At 41.7% G+C, this 13,492-nt stretch overlaps 1 long non-coding RNA gene across 1 annotated transcript; it reads right to left on the reverse strand.

The window, feature by feature from the left end:
* Positions 1-465: 465 nt before the first annotated feature.
* Positions 466-994, reverse strand: LOC117782658. The gene is made up of 3 exons (XR_004617308.1): positions 918-994; positions 613-750; positions 466-553 (listed from the first exon to the last, which is right to left on the reverse strand). It is a non-coding gene; the product is annotated as an uncharacterized LOC117782658 (long non-coding RNA).
* Positions 995-13,492: the final 12,498 nt, after the last annotated feature.

The raw sequence follows: 13,492 nt of genomic DNA on the forward strand, positions 1-13,492 counted from the left end.
TCATACTCAGAATCGCTTTAGAGTCCCTTGCTGATTAAAATAGTCATAAATGCGCTCATTATCTGATCATAAATGACTCATTCGTCGGGAGAAAAATATCTTACGCGACTCTTCTTGCGGAGTCGCCTATGACCCCTTTTCTAATCAGTTTCGGCTCACTTTCGAGTCATATTTTTAAACATACGCGACTCGTTTCTGAGTCTTTTTTTATTTTTTTAAATTAAATTCAAAACATATTTTTATTATTATTTTTACAATATTCATTTCTTAATATAGATATATATATGTATATTTCAAACAAAAACAAAAATTCAAAAAATTGTATTACAATAACCATAATTATGTACATATTATTTTAAGTTTTCTTAACGATAGAAAAAAGTCAAAAAATTAGAATACTTTTTCAAAATGTCATTCTTAATAAACTATACTTATACTATATACTTATTCTACACGCTTTTTTTGGCCAGTCGATCGTTTGCGTGCACAAAATGCTTTTGCAAGACGGCGTTCATATCTTTGTCAGTGCATTTGTACTTTATATGACAAATGTCTAAAAGAAAATAAAAAATAGTTAATATTGTAAGTCATTAATAGAGATTATATACATACTTTTTATTGCAGTTACAAGATAGCACTTTTCGGCACTCGGCTTAGTTTTTGTTCCCTTCCAGCTGTAGTTGGAAGACAAATTGTCGGTAAAAACTTTTCTGATGGCTGCCCTGAGAAATTGATTGGGTCCATCTCCTCCTGTTTTTGCTATGAATTTCACAATTATTTTACTCTGGTAATGGCTCGTTTATTGCCAACACTTTTTGGACACTTGTCTTCTTTTTAAATGCTTTGTTATTCCCAAACAATAATTTAGTTGTTTCTCTCTTTGCAATACTTCGCAATTGCTTAGCTAACATTTTTACCTTTTAATATATATGTTGAACTTTAACTTTATTATGCGTAACTGCACCGAACTTAGCCTTGCACTTGTACGAAGTAGAATGACCAAAAATGCACATTTTAGCATGTGCTCATACAGATGCGTTAGAAAAAAAAAATCAATCAGATAAAAAACTGGTTTGGCCTCTCTTTGAGAGAGCAAAAGATTACTGCACAGAAGAAATGAAAACCATCGCGTTTCAATCGCCAGTACGATCAATTGGCGATTGCTGTGCATTGTTGTTATGCTTTGAACTAATCGCATTTTGATCATAAAGGCGACTCGTTTTGGACGCTTTCTTGAATCGCTCATACGATTAATCATTTTTAATCTTCCCGGGAGTTAAAACGACGCCAAATTCAGTTCTTACAAAATGATCTCCCAAATGCTAGGTGGGAACAATCAACAAGTGTTCAATTTTTTCGTCCCCCATACACACACATTTATGCAAACACACCACAAAAAAATATACATTTTTGGCAACAATACAACAATAACACAACCCGACGTCAGCGCTGTCTGGCTGCGCTAAGATGGATTTCTGGTGGGCTGTACCGTTTATTTCGTCCCTATTCCTGGACTTGATTGGCAGTTTAATTAATTAATATATTATTTATTTTAATTATTATTTATTAAATTTGTTATTTATTTAATTGTTATTTATTGCTTAATGTAAATTTTATGGTTCTCTTTCGTTTATTTTTTTAACGTAAAGTCATTTTATTTATTATTGTTTAATTAATATATAATTATTTATTTTATTATTTATTTATTTATTATTTAATCAATTATTTAATATTTTGATAAAAAAATTATTTATTTAATTTCAAACTTAAAATTTATTCAAATCTGTTAAATTATTTTCTTTTGTTTATTTATTTTAATATTTATTTTTTATTTATTTTCGTTCATTTATTTATTATTTTCGTATTTTTCGTTGATCATTCTTTGTTTTTTGCATCCGTCCCTAATTTATTTATTCTACATATTCCCTCAAATACATTTATATTTTTTCCACAGGATCCTAATATTTACCCCAGAGGTCTGCAGGAATATTAGAGTCTCTGTTTGCCTTCAAAAAAAAAATAAAAGTAACATTAAATAATATTATAATTAAAAGAAAAGGGAGAGGAAATACACAAAGAGGAATTGCAAAATAATTAGAAATCAAACACAAGCACTTATAGTAACGGAAACAATATTTATTTATTAAAATATAAAATTGATAAATAAAAACTTTAATGATATGCATACATATTATAAATATTTATTAAGGAATCGGAAATGAAAATTATGAGTGCTTAAGAATTTATTGAGGGAGGAGGATCACATCGCCATGGAATAGGGTAGTCGTCGGAAACATTATTGGGTGGCGCAACGACGTTTAAATTTGAATGTTGCCGCCACAGGAAGGGTGGGTACGCTGCAGTGTAACTTCTAAGCTGCCGATAAGTGTGTCCGATGTTTTTGTTGTGTCTGAGGTGACCAGCTAGCCAGCGTTGCCCCAGAGAAACAAGCCGAGTCGTAACAATATGGCGCCCAAACTGGAAACGAAGCAAACTGCCCAGAAAAAAAGGAAATGTAAAGCATAAGATGACGAGTTCTCGAAATGCATGTTTTGCTGTATGGGCCGATACGAAGCGGTGTCTTGTAGGGGGCGTTAACGCTCACCTACAATTGCACGTGGAGTGGTCGACCTGTACAGTAAACATGTTTGTATTTGTCCAATGTTATAGTAATTGTTGTAAAGTAACTTACGTTTTTTATGCAGGTTTTCGGGTGTCGTCGGTCCAGCTGCTGAGGCTTGATGACTGCGGTGACCCGTGACGAGGAAGATCCTCGCACGCGCTGCATCATGGATTTCTATACCATCGCGGGCAGGCGATGAAAGAAAAAGTCAAACAATAAAGTAAAGTTGTAAGGAACGGAGTGTTCTTAACTGCCGATCATCATTTTGAGTGATGATCTGTGCAGTTCACAATACTCACTTGTTCGTTTTCCATTGTTTTTTATTGTATTGGGCACCTATCTAACTTTTAAAGCTGGCGTAGTGTCTAGGCGGCTATCTCCGGCAGCATTCAATCCCCTCATTATATTATATTGATCGGTAGAGACTAAAAAAAAAATCTATATATATTAAAGTCGTTATATTTTGATATTATAAGTATTTATTTATTTTTTTTGTCCAGTATTTATTCAATTAATGACTAGTATTTATTTGTTTATTGTTAAATGTTTATTTATTATTCAGTGTTTATTTAAGTATTTATTGCTTACTAATTATTTATTTATCTATCGGTATAAATATAAATTTATTAATCGATATTTATATTAATTTATTGGACAATAATTATTTATTTATTCGTTATTTAATATTCAGCAGTGATCAGTATTTATCTATTTATTTATTATTTAGAATTTATTGAAATATTTGTTGGGCAATATTTACGTGTTGAACATATATTTATATATATTTAGGTATTTATTTATTTATTATTAATTGCTTAAGAATTATTGATTAATTTTTTTGCCACTTATATATTTATTAGTCATATCTACCCAAATATTTATTTATTATGATTATATTTATTTATTTATTCCCTTACCTCTATATATTTATTATTAATTTTGTTTGCGCGTTTTCTGGTATTGTTGCTGTTGCGATAGGAGAGAGGCCGATAGTTACCGGAGCTTTGGGTTTTCTTTATTGGGTTTTCAAAAAAAAAGGCTAAAGGCGGTAAAAAGGGGCACGGTATGATGCCCGGCAAGCCACGCAAGAGCGGCATACCTCTTAGGAGACCGAACAGGCAGGTTTCGTGGAAATCATGAAGACGATAAATGACCTCGCTCGGCCACAATTACCGGTCTTTGACGCAACGGAAGAGCAGTTGCTAGCCTTCGATGAGGATGCAGGGCAGGCAGTAGGGATGCAGCAAGGCGCAGTGCCGAATGTCTCGATGGCGACTGCAGCAAGTCTTCAGTAGAAGATTTTATATTCCGTGTTGAGTACTTGCAGTACCAATCCAGATACCCCTGGCGTGAAGTGCTCCGCTGCTTCCATCTCTTGTTAAAGGGTAGGGCTCGCAATTGGTATTGGATTTATTTTCGCCAGCACCAAGTCGACGAATGGGAGCAACTAAAACGAGCCAGAGTGCCAGAGGCACCCAGACCGAGCTATAAGATGCACGACCTAATGCAGCGTAAGCAAAAGCGTGACAAGAGCGCGAACGACTTCATCAACGCAATGCAGAAGCTAGCGTCGAGATTGCAGGAACCGTTGCCAGAAGCGCGCTTGATCAAGATCATCAAAAAGGGCTTACGGGACGATCTGGCTCGGTACATATACGCCTTAAAGGTGTATTCTCTTGATCAACTACGGGACGAATGTAACGAGGTAAATTTATGTTTCATACACCAAAAAACGAAATTGTACGTATTTCAATATATTCAAATTTAACAGAAATCGTTAGAGCCGTTTTGTCAAAAATCGCCAAAATGTAAGATAAAAAACTTTATTTCACCTGTAAAATGTTACCTGAGTACTTTAGAAAAAAAGTTTAAAGGTACGCATAAAAGCCCTCAAACACACATTTCCATAGAACATATCTGTAGCTTCTATGGTTTGATAACCGTTGAGATTTCAATTTTGGCGGGATTTAGCGTTTTCCCGCTAAGCTAGCGGCTTGTTAAAAAAGTCGTAGAACAAACATTTCTAGATTTTAGAAAAGGAATAAATCCCCATCATTACATCTAAGCTTTTTTAGCGCTTTGATACAAAAAACAAACAAACTGACTTTTTATTTCATTTTGAGATGGCCACTAAAAATTAAAAATTTAGATATCCTTTGAAACAGTTGTCGGATTAGGGTCATCAAGGTATCAATCGATGCGCATTTTTGATAAGAATTGATAAGAAAAAATAAAAAATTTTACCAAAAACCCCAAGCGGCTCCATAAGCTGTGATCATATAAATTTTTCCCCTCCCACTTACACCCCCGTATCTCATGACCCAGGTGAATTAGAAAAAGTTTAGATAGTCGTAGCAAATTTTCCAACTTAGCTGTATATATTGTTAGTCGCCTTTCGCACCCTTCGTGATGCGTTCGTCACTAACGCGAACTCCCGTCAGCAGTGATTTGCATTTTCCACTTCACACTTTTTTGTGAGTTTGCTTTCTTTTTCGTTTTTGCAGAAGCATTTTGACAGTTGTGGTCGTTAGAAAGAGCTTACCGCTGCTCTTTCTCTCTTACTACACATCACTCCTTGAAAAGTCTAATTTTTCGAATCGACCGATGCTGCCCGCTTCCCTTTCAGGTCTATTTTACGCATCCATGCTTTAGGTCCGAACTAGAAGCCATGTCACAGGTCTGAACTGGAAGCGATTGGTTAAAACAGCACTGAAGGTAGAGCATGTGTGTGAGAATGTGTGTATGTATGTGAGGGTGTATGTATGAGTGTGAGTATGTGTTTTATTTTTTTTAATTGAGCAAGATAGTATGTACACAGCAAGATATAAATAGATATAAATAGTAATACATTAAAAAGAAGAGGAAAAGGAAACAGAAGAGTAGGCTTGGCTCGCTCCTGCTGGATTGCCAATGATGTTCTACTTCGCGGGGCGAATAACAGCCTTGATAAGCTCCTAGAATTATTCAGAGGTCCTGCGCCTCTCTCGGCGACGCAGCTCCTTCATTATGGTTGATGCCATCAGCCGTACGGCATTTTAATTCTCTTCTGTTTGCAGCATATGATCGACTATGTTGTCCGGTGACAATTGGTGGCCATTTGAGCTCATCCTGCTTTGTAATGGGTCAAATAAAGGACACACAAAGAAGGCGTGTTCGGCGGTGTCAACGATTTTGGCCCGACAATGATCGCAGTATGGGCTGTCAGTGTGTTTAAAGCGGTACAGGTAGGCTCTAAAACAGCCGTGGCCTGTTAGAAGCTGGCAGATATAGAAATCTGCCTGACCATGTCGACGTTGAATCCAGGGCCTGATGTCCCTTTGAGACGCCTCTTGCAGCTTCCATCTGTAGAGTTTACCCATCTGGCTTGCCACTGCGTTAAGGTGTTTGCCCGTTGATCCCTATTTCCTGCTGTTCCACTGCATCGTTCCGCTGCCAAGAGATCTAAAGGGATCATTCCAGCAACTACTAGGGATGCTGCTTCTGAGATAGTTCGGAAGCCGCAAGCGACTCGTAGAGCGCATCGCTGGAGCCCAGATTGATGATCCATAAGGAGGATTGAGGTGACCACTCCCGCTACGAGCTTCCTGCTTTGTTGCTTTGGGCCTCTAGTGTTTGCCATCATTCTGCTTATGGCGTTTGTGGCATTGGCTGCTTTGAGACTGGTATACTGGAGATGATCCTTGAATCTTAGCCTATGGTCGATCATTATTCCCAGGTATTTAATGGCTGGTCGGGTCACGTTCGTTGTAGCGCCTATGCGAATTGAGGGATTTTGCGGCTTTTTTCCTGCTGCTTATAAGGACGGCTTCCGTTTTATGTTCTGCGAGGGAGAGGCCGTGGCTTGTTAGCCAGGTGATGATGGCATCGACGGCAACGCTGCAGCTATCGGCGGTATCAGCTAGCAGATTGCAAGCTGTGATCAGTGCAATGTCATCAGCGAAACCGATGAGCGTGCATCCCTCCGGTAGGGTGATGCGCAAGTCTCCATCATACATGATGTTCCAGAGTAGTGCGCCAAGAACTGAGCCTTGGGGGACTCCACCAGATATTAGGTATTGCTGCCTACCATCATCTGTGTCATACAGAAGAATACGGTTGTTAAAGGAGCTTCGGATCAGCTGTATGAGGTATGGCGAGATTCCGAGTCTTTCCAATGTATGCAGGATAATGTTCCAATTTGCCAAAGTAAATGCATTTTAACGTCTAGAGTGCATACCAGGCAATATTGCTTCTGTGCCCGAGCTTCTTCGATAGCCCGGCTTGCTGTGTCTACGAGCTGGCCAATAGCGTCCGTTGTACTTCGATGCTTGCGGAATCCGTATTGGTGCTCAGAGAGTCCGCGGCGGTTCTCGATTTCTCTCTCCAGGCGATTGCAGATTATTTTCTCCATTATCTTGCCCGTGCTATCCGGCATGCATAACGGGCGATAGGAGGATGGATCCTCCAGCTCCTTTCCAGGTTTGGGGATGAGAACCAGCTTTTGTTTTTTCCACCTATTTGGTATCGTGCGTTCCATCAGACACTTGTTGAACATGTCTACAAAGCCGTCAGGGTGTGCGGCAATAATTGCTTTGAGGGCAGCGTTTGGGATGCCATCGGGACCTGGTGCTTTTCCTGGTTTGATTATGGCTGTTATTTCCAGCACTTCGCTCAAAGTGGTTTGGACTACGGCATCATCGGTGCCTGACAGATTGGCTAGTGTGTTAAGCGGTAGTTGCTGCGGGAACAGGTGCTTTACAATTGACACCAGTTTTGACGTGCAAGTGGGCATTGGCTGTTTGCAGAGTTTGCCCATTACCATTCTGTAGGCTGCGCCGAAAGGTTCAGGATCTGCTGCATCGCACAGCTCCTGGAAACATCGTGACTTGCTCTCTTTGATCGCGTTTCGCAGAGTTTTTCTCTTGGTCCTAAAATCTGCCAAATTGTTGTTAAACATAGGACTCCTGCTTGATCTTTGCAGCCTCCGTTTAGCAGGAAACCTCTTCATTCTACCATGTGATAGGACTTCGTCTGCTTCCGCCACTGAATAATCTCGCCATTGAAGCTTCGCATGCCGCTTTGATGCAGTCAGCAAACTCTTGTGCGCAGTTGTTTGCATCAACCGTTGCTCTAATGGTCTGCACAGTGGACAAGAGTGTTGCTCTGTCCATGGTGTCACTCTTATAGCCAACATGACGGGCTGGTCGAGGTCTCCTTATGGCTGCTCTTGCTCGTTTTTCCGTTATAACGGCGTTGTGGTCAGAGACATGCCAAGCAGCATTTCGGGCAAGTTCGGGATTAGCAAAGGTCAGATCGATGTTAGATTCCCGGCCTCCCATGCTATATGTGTTCTTCAATCCGTTATTCAAGAGGCAAGCATTTAAGTGCGCAAGCGTATCCCAAGAATGAGTCCTCGGTTGTTTATTTTACTTCCCCAATTTGTGTTCCATGCATTAAAGTCACCCGCAATTATGATGGGGAATTTGTCCTGTTCGTCTTGTATAATGTCTTTAAGGACAGCCTGGAACTCTTGGATTTGTACTCTGGGAGGCAGATAGCAGCTGTATATGTACACGTTATTTGCTCTGGCTCGCACAAACCATCTGTGTATCATCCTTTAAGTCAGCTGGATTGGGTGCCTGCCACAGCTCCAGATAGCAGCTCCACCGTCGCTGCTCTGATGCCAGGCGCCTTTGTTTTTTGATTAGTAGATATTGCTCAGAATAGCGATATTAATACTCATTTTCTCCACTGTTTTTGCCAGGAGGTCCTGGGCTGCACGGCAGTGGCTTATATTAAGTTGTAGAAGCTTAATTTGTGCGGGTTCTAACAGCCTCGATGTATCGCGGACACAGATTGCTTAGAGTGCTGTGTGCCGGGTTTTGTTCCCCAGATCTTTTGCAGAGAATGCAGTCGGCGATCAACTTGCAGCTAAAGCAAAGCTTGGTGGCGTCATGTTTGCTTCTGCATCTTGATGCAATGTGGCCAAAGTTAAGCATTTATAGCATCGCCGTTGTTCAACTTTAGCACGCAGTCGGCAGATTGACCATCCTTTTCGTATTTTGTTGAGCTCAAGGATCTGTTCAGCTATATCCTTAGGCAGAATGAGAGTTGCCGTTTGGGTACCTTGGTAAGCCGAACGAAGTTTGGGCGCAGCCTCCGCACTGATGGCGCAGTCGAAAGCTTTAAATACGGCTTCGGGTACATCATTACTGGTTGTCCATCCGGCGATGTCACGGATTTCAAGCGTGATTTTGTCAGCGATGGCTTTCACAACTGCTTGCTCACCGATTATGTCTTGGATCGCTTTTTGCAACTGCCCTGTACACTCGTCTGAGGCCTTGGTCATCCGAAGGAGCAACTCGCCTGCTACTGTGCGTCGGATTCCTGCTACATTATGCTTAAGCTCCTGTATCGTTCCATCACTCTGAACGGCCTTAAGAACCTGTGCATATGCCTCCTTTTCTTTACACTGGATCATTACCATATCCGGTCTGCAATTAAATATCGGGTTCTTCTTTGTATGTTTCGCGACTTTCTGCCATTTGCTCTTTTCAGGTTGAGGTGGGCATGGTATGGCGACTGCTATATCAGGGGGGCAGTCATTTATAATGTTCTGCTGACATAGTTGGCTGGCAGGCCGCTCTATATTCCGCGGTGACGTGGATTTAGCGCTCATTTTTTCCGGTAACATAGTCACCAGATCTTCTCTTTTGGCGTCCTGCCGCTGTGTATCATCCCAGTTGGGACATCTTTTAATATGCTGGGAATCCTTGGGGTCCGTCTCCAGATGGGCGCTCACCTGCTGCTCAATTTTCTGCATCCGCTTCAGCATCTTCTTCATTTCCAGATTTATGTGCCGGACAACAGGTTTCTTATCCTCGACCATATAAATTATTTCACCAAGAATGTCACGAAGGTCTCTCATGAGCACCCTAGGTGTTGTAACATTCTTGGGTTCCTTGGGCGACGTTTTCCTGTGCATACTAGATGGACTCTTTAATCCCCTGCCTCTTTTTGGGGTCTCATCTTTGCTGCCAGCAGTATTGTTCGAGCGTTCGAGACATCTTTTTTGATGCTGCAAACGCCTGCTCATCACTCTGCTCATCCACCTGCATTATTATCTGCTCTAGCAGCCAGGATGGGCACCGCCAAGGCAGTGATTGTCTGACTAGACAGTGTCGCTTATCTTCTTGCCAAGATCAGCGAGGACTCCCTCGTCAGCCAGAATTTTACTTCTGGCAGTTGCTCGTTAGAGGTTATACCGCCTCGCACCGGTTCGCCAGAGCCCCTTTAAGGGCTCCACTATAGAGGCGGGGTTGGCAATTGGTCAGTTCCAGGACCTTTATCCCCTTTGATGTCCTTTATGTCATCTTCGCAAGTTATCTTCACGACTTTTGAAATTAGCGCGCAAATTACAGCCTATTGACCAATCTGGCAACACTAAGTTGGGTCAATTTGTAACTGGCGCGTAGCTTCAACTTTGCGCGATCAGCTGGTTGGTGAGAGAACCCGACGCAGCAGAATGGGAATTGAGTGAAAGTTGTGTTTTTGTTGCAAACACCAACACAGTCAAGTGCAAGGCGCCAAAAACTTTCACCCCTCCCCCCGCGTCCAGAGCAGCGGTTACGCTTGGTACGCACCAGCACACGAAGAAATTCACTAAGCAGGTCTCCTATTGGTTTCAGGCACTCCAAACGGATTTTAAATCTCAATCAGGGAGCAGCGAAGGACAATCACAACCTCTTTTGGTAAAAAGAAACTTTTGTGTGTGTGTGTGTTTTTTTTTTTTAATTCGGTGTTTATTAGAAAGTAGTAGAAAAGATACAATATATACAATTTAAGAATAGAAAAAAAAGGCACAGAGGTCTGCGTAGAACTCCTCGACTGAAGCTGGAACTGCAGGACTGCCGTGAGGTACTGCTTCACAGTTCCGGCTGGTGTCTGGCGTGCCTGTCTACTACGTCTGGCGACGTCTTCTTCTCTCCTCGGACCTGAGTTTGTCCATGACCGCTTCAGCGAAGCTGCAGAGAGCTGACCAGTTCTCCGGACTACTTAGCATAAGGCTAACTATTGTACGTGGCTCGACGTCCCCACCGATGGCACTTTCGACTATACTTCTCTCCTGGGTAAAACGGGAACACGATGTTAAAATATGTTCAGCGTCTTCTACTACGCTACACGAAGGACATAGGGGGCTCTCGTCGTGTTTAAATCTGTGCAGGTAGTACCTGAAACACCCATGACCGCTCAAGATTTGCGTAAGGTGGAAGGTCAACTCGCCGTGATTCCTGCTTAGCCATGGCTGCACCTTTGGGATTAGCTGCGCTGTCCATCGCCCCTTTGTTGATCTTTCCCAGTCACGTTGCCAGATTGAGAGGCTAGCTTGTCGTGCGTCGGATTTATTTTGCGCCGTTGTTCGAGGGTCGGATACGTTGGACTTGGCTTTGTATACTTCGCTGGATTCGGAGACTAGGATTTTTAGCGGGATCATACCTGCTATTACCATCGCCGCCTCTCCTGAGACCGTACAGAATGCGCTACTGACTTTGACTGCGGATAGTCTGTACGTGGATTCGATGCCCTTCATATAAGACGGCTTGCTTGCCGCCTTTGCCAAGACCGGGGACGCGTACAAAATGGTTGATTTTAATACGCTGCTGAGTAGTCGCTTGCAACTGTACCTCGGCCTGCCGTGATTTGACATCATTCGCGATAGTTGGACGTGAATCAGCACTGCTTTCTTGTTGATGCGGAGCAGGTGTTCTTTAAAGGACAGGCGCGTGTCAATGTCGACCCCGAGTTATCGAATTGACCTTTTTGAGACAATAGTTGCACCCAGTGATGTGCCGCGTAGACTACACTTTGTAGATTACACGATTGTCTACGTGTAAACATTTGAGTGTAAACAATGAATTGTAAACGTGTAAACAATGTCAACAATGTAGACAATCCCGACAATGTGAGAAGAGTGAGCTGGCGCACTCAAGGGAAAAAAGTTATATAAAATTGTTGAATATAAATGAAATTGTTGAATATTTATAAGGCGACATTAAATATTAAAAATACCAAAATTATTAAGAAATATATAATTTTATATAAATATAAGTTATATCTAACGTGTAAATTAATAAAATATAAATATTATAGATAATTGCAATTGGGTGACACATTGCATTTAGCTTTTTGATTTTAATTTTTTTTAGCAAGGGCTTCAGGTGATTTAAAAAAAAAAGATAACAACAGCAAAAATCAACCCGCAGCGTAGCAAAACCTATGAAGGATACTATTGTAGACATTGTTTTCATTGCTTACGGATTGTTTACATTGCTTACGGATTGTTTACATTGTTTACGGATAGTTTACATTGTTTACAGATGTCTACATTGTTTACGCATTGTCGTCACCAATGTGTAGACATTCAAAAATTACGCGTAATGGGACAACACTGGTTGCACCATTGAGTATTAGAGTCGCTTGCTCGACCTTCTTCCTGCTGCTCATAAGCACCGCCTCCGTTTTCTGCTCAGCTAATTCAAGACCGACCTCTCTCAACCAGTTTTTAACTGTTCTTATGGACTCCACTCCCAGAAGTTCGGCATCCTGCAGACGCTTTGCAGCCACAATGATTGCAATATCATCGGCAAATCCAACTATTTGTGCGTTGCTGTAAAAGTTCAAGCGTAGAATCCCATCGTACATGATGTTCCAGAGAGTTGAACTCAAAATGGAGCCCTGGGGAACGTCAGCGGTCACCTTATATGAGCTAGTGCCAGAGTCTGTTTCAAACACTAGAGTACGATCGTTTAAGTAATCGTCTATGATTCTTACGAGGTACTCTGATACATTGAAATTGTGGAGTGCCCGGATGATGCTGATCCAATTTTCCGAGTTGAAAGCATTTTTTATGTCCAGTGCTATTACTAAACAGTAGCGCTTAGATCCTCCTTTCTATCTGTCTCTATCTATAGGAGACGGCCGATCCCTTGCTGGGTGGTGCTGGAATAAGCACCTCACTATTAACTCCAGTTTGCTCTTTTCCGTGGGAGCGCAGTTACGAAAGCCCTTCATCTTTTTCATCACTAGCTTGTAAGCCTGACCCCATGGATCCCGATCCGCTTGCTCACACATGGTACGGAAACAGCGCAATTTGCTGGTCCGAATCGCCTTGCAAAGAGCACGACGCTTCGACCGATAAATGTCTCGGAGGTCATCCAATGGCCTAGAGCATCGGGCGGCTCGTGTATACTGCCTTCTGTATCGGCACTGGGAGGCGAAATGCTGACTCGGTGTTCCCCGTAGAGGCTAAATAAAGTGGCCATGTGATCGCTGGCTGTGTATAAATTAACCAGACTCTGTTTACGATATAATTGTTTTATTTATAAGTTCTTTATATAATGTATTTATGTCAATGTTAAAGACAATAGATTATAACCCGTGAGGGCTTTATTAGTTGTGAGTTTAATAGCAACACCCGTGAGGGCCGTTGTAGATCCAAATTAAAACTAAACTATATCTAGACTTAAGTTATTCCTCGAGGTTTCGTCGTATCGGCAGCGCTCTCGGCAGATTGCAGTGTCAGCGTCTCGTGACCATCAATCGCTAATCACTTGCAGTGCGTATGCCATCAGCTACAACTTTGTTGCCATTGACTGCAACTTTGTTGCCGTTGACTGCAACTTTGTTGCTCGTGTTAACTTATATATCACTCACGCACCAACTTGTTGATCTTGCTCCTGCACCTGGCAGCTATGTGACCAAAGTTGAGGCACTTATAGCATCTTCTTGGTGCATCTTTTTGGCGCAGGCGGCAGTTTGCCCAACCAATACGGATTTTTCCCACCTTAAGGAGTAGATCAGCAACATCCTCCGGCAAGGCCATCGTTGCTG

The sequence above is a fragment of the Drosophila innubila genome, assembly GCF_004354385.1.
Source record: "Drosophila innubila isolate TH190305 chromosome 2L unlocalized genomic scaffold, UK_Dinn_1.0 5_B_2L, whole genome shotgun sequence".
Lineage (NCBI taxonomy): Eukaryota > Metazoa > Arthropoda > Insecta > Diptera > Drosophilidae > Drosophila > Drosophila innubila.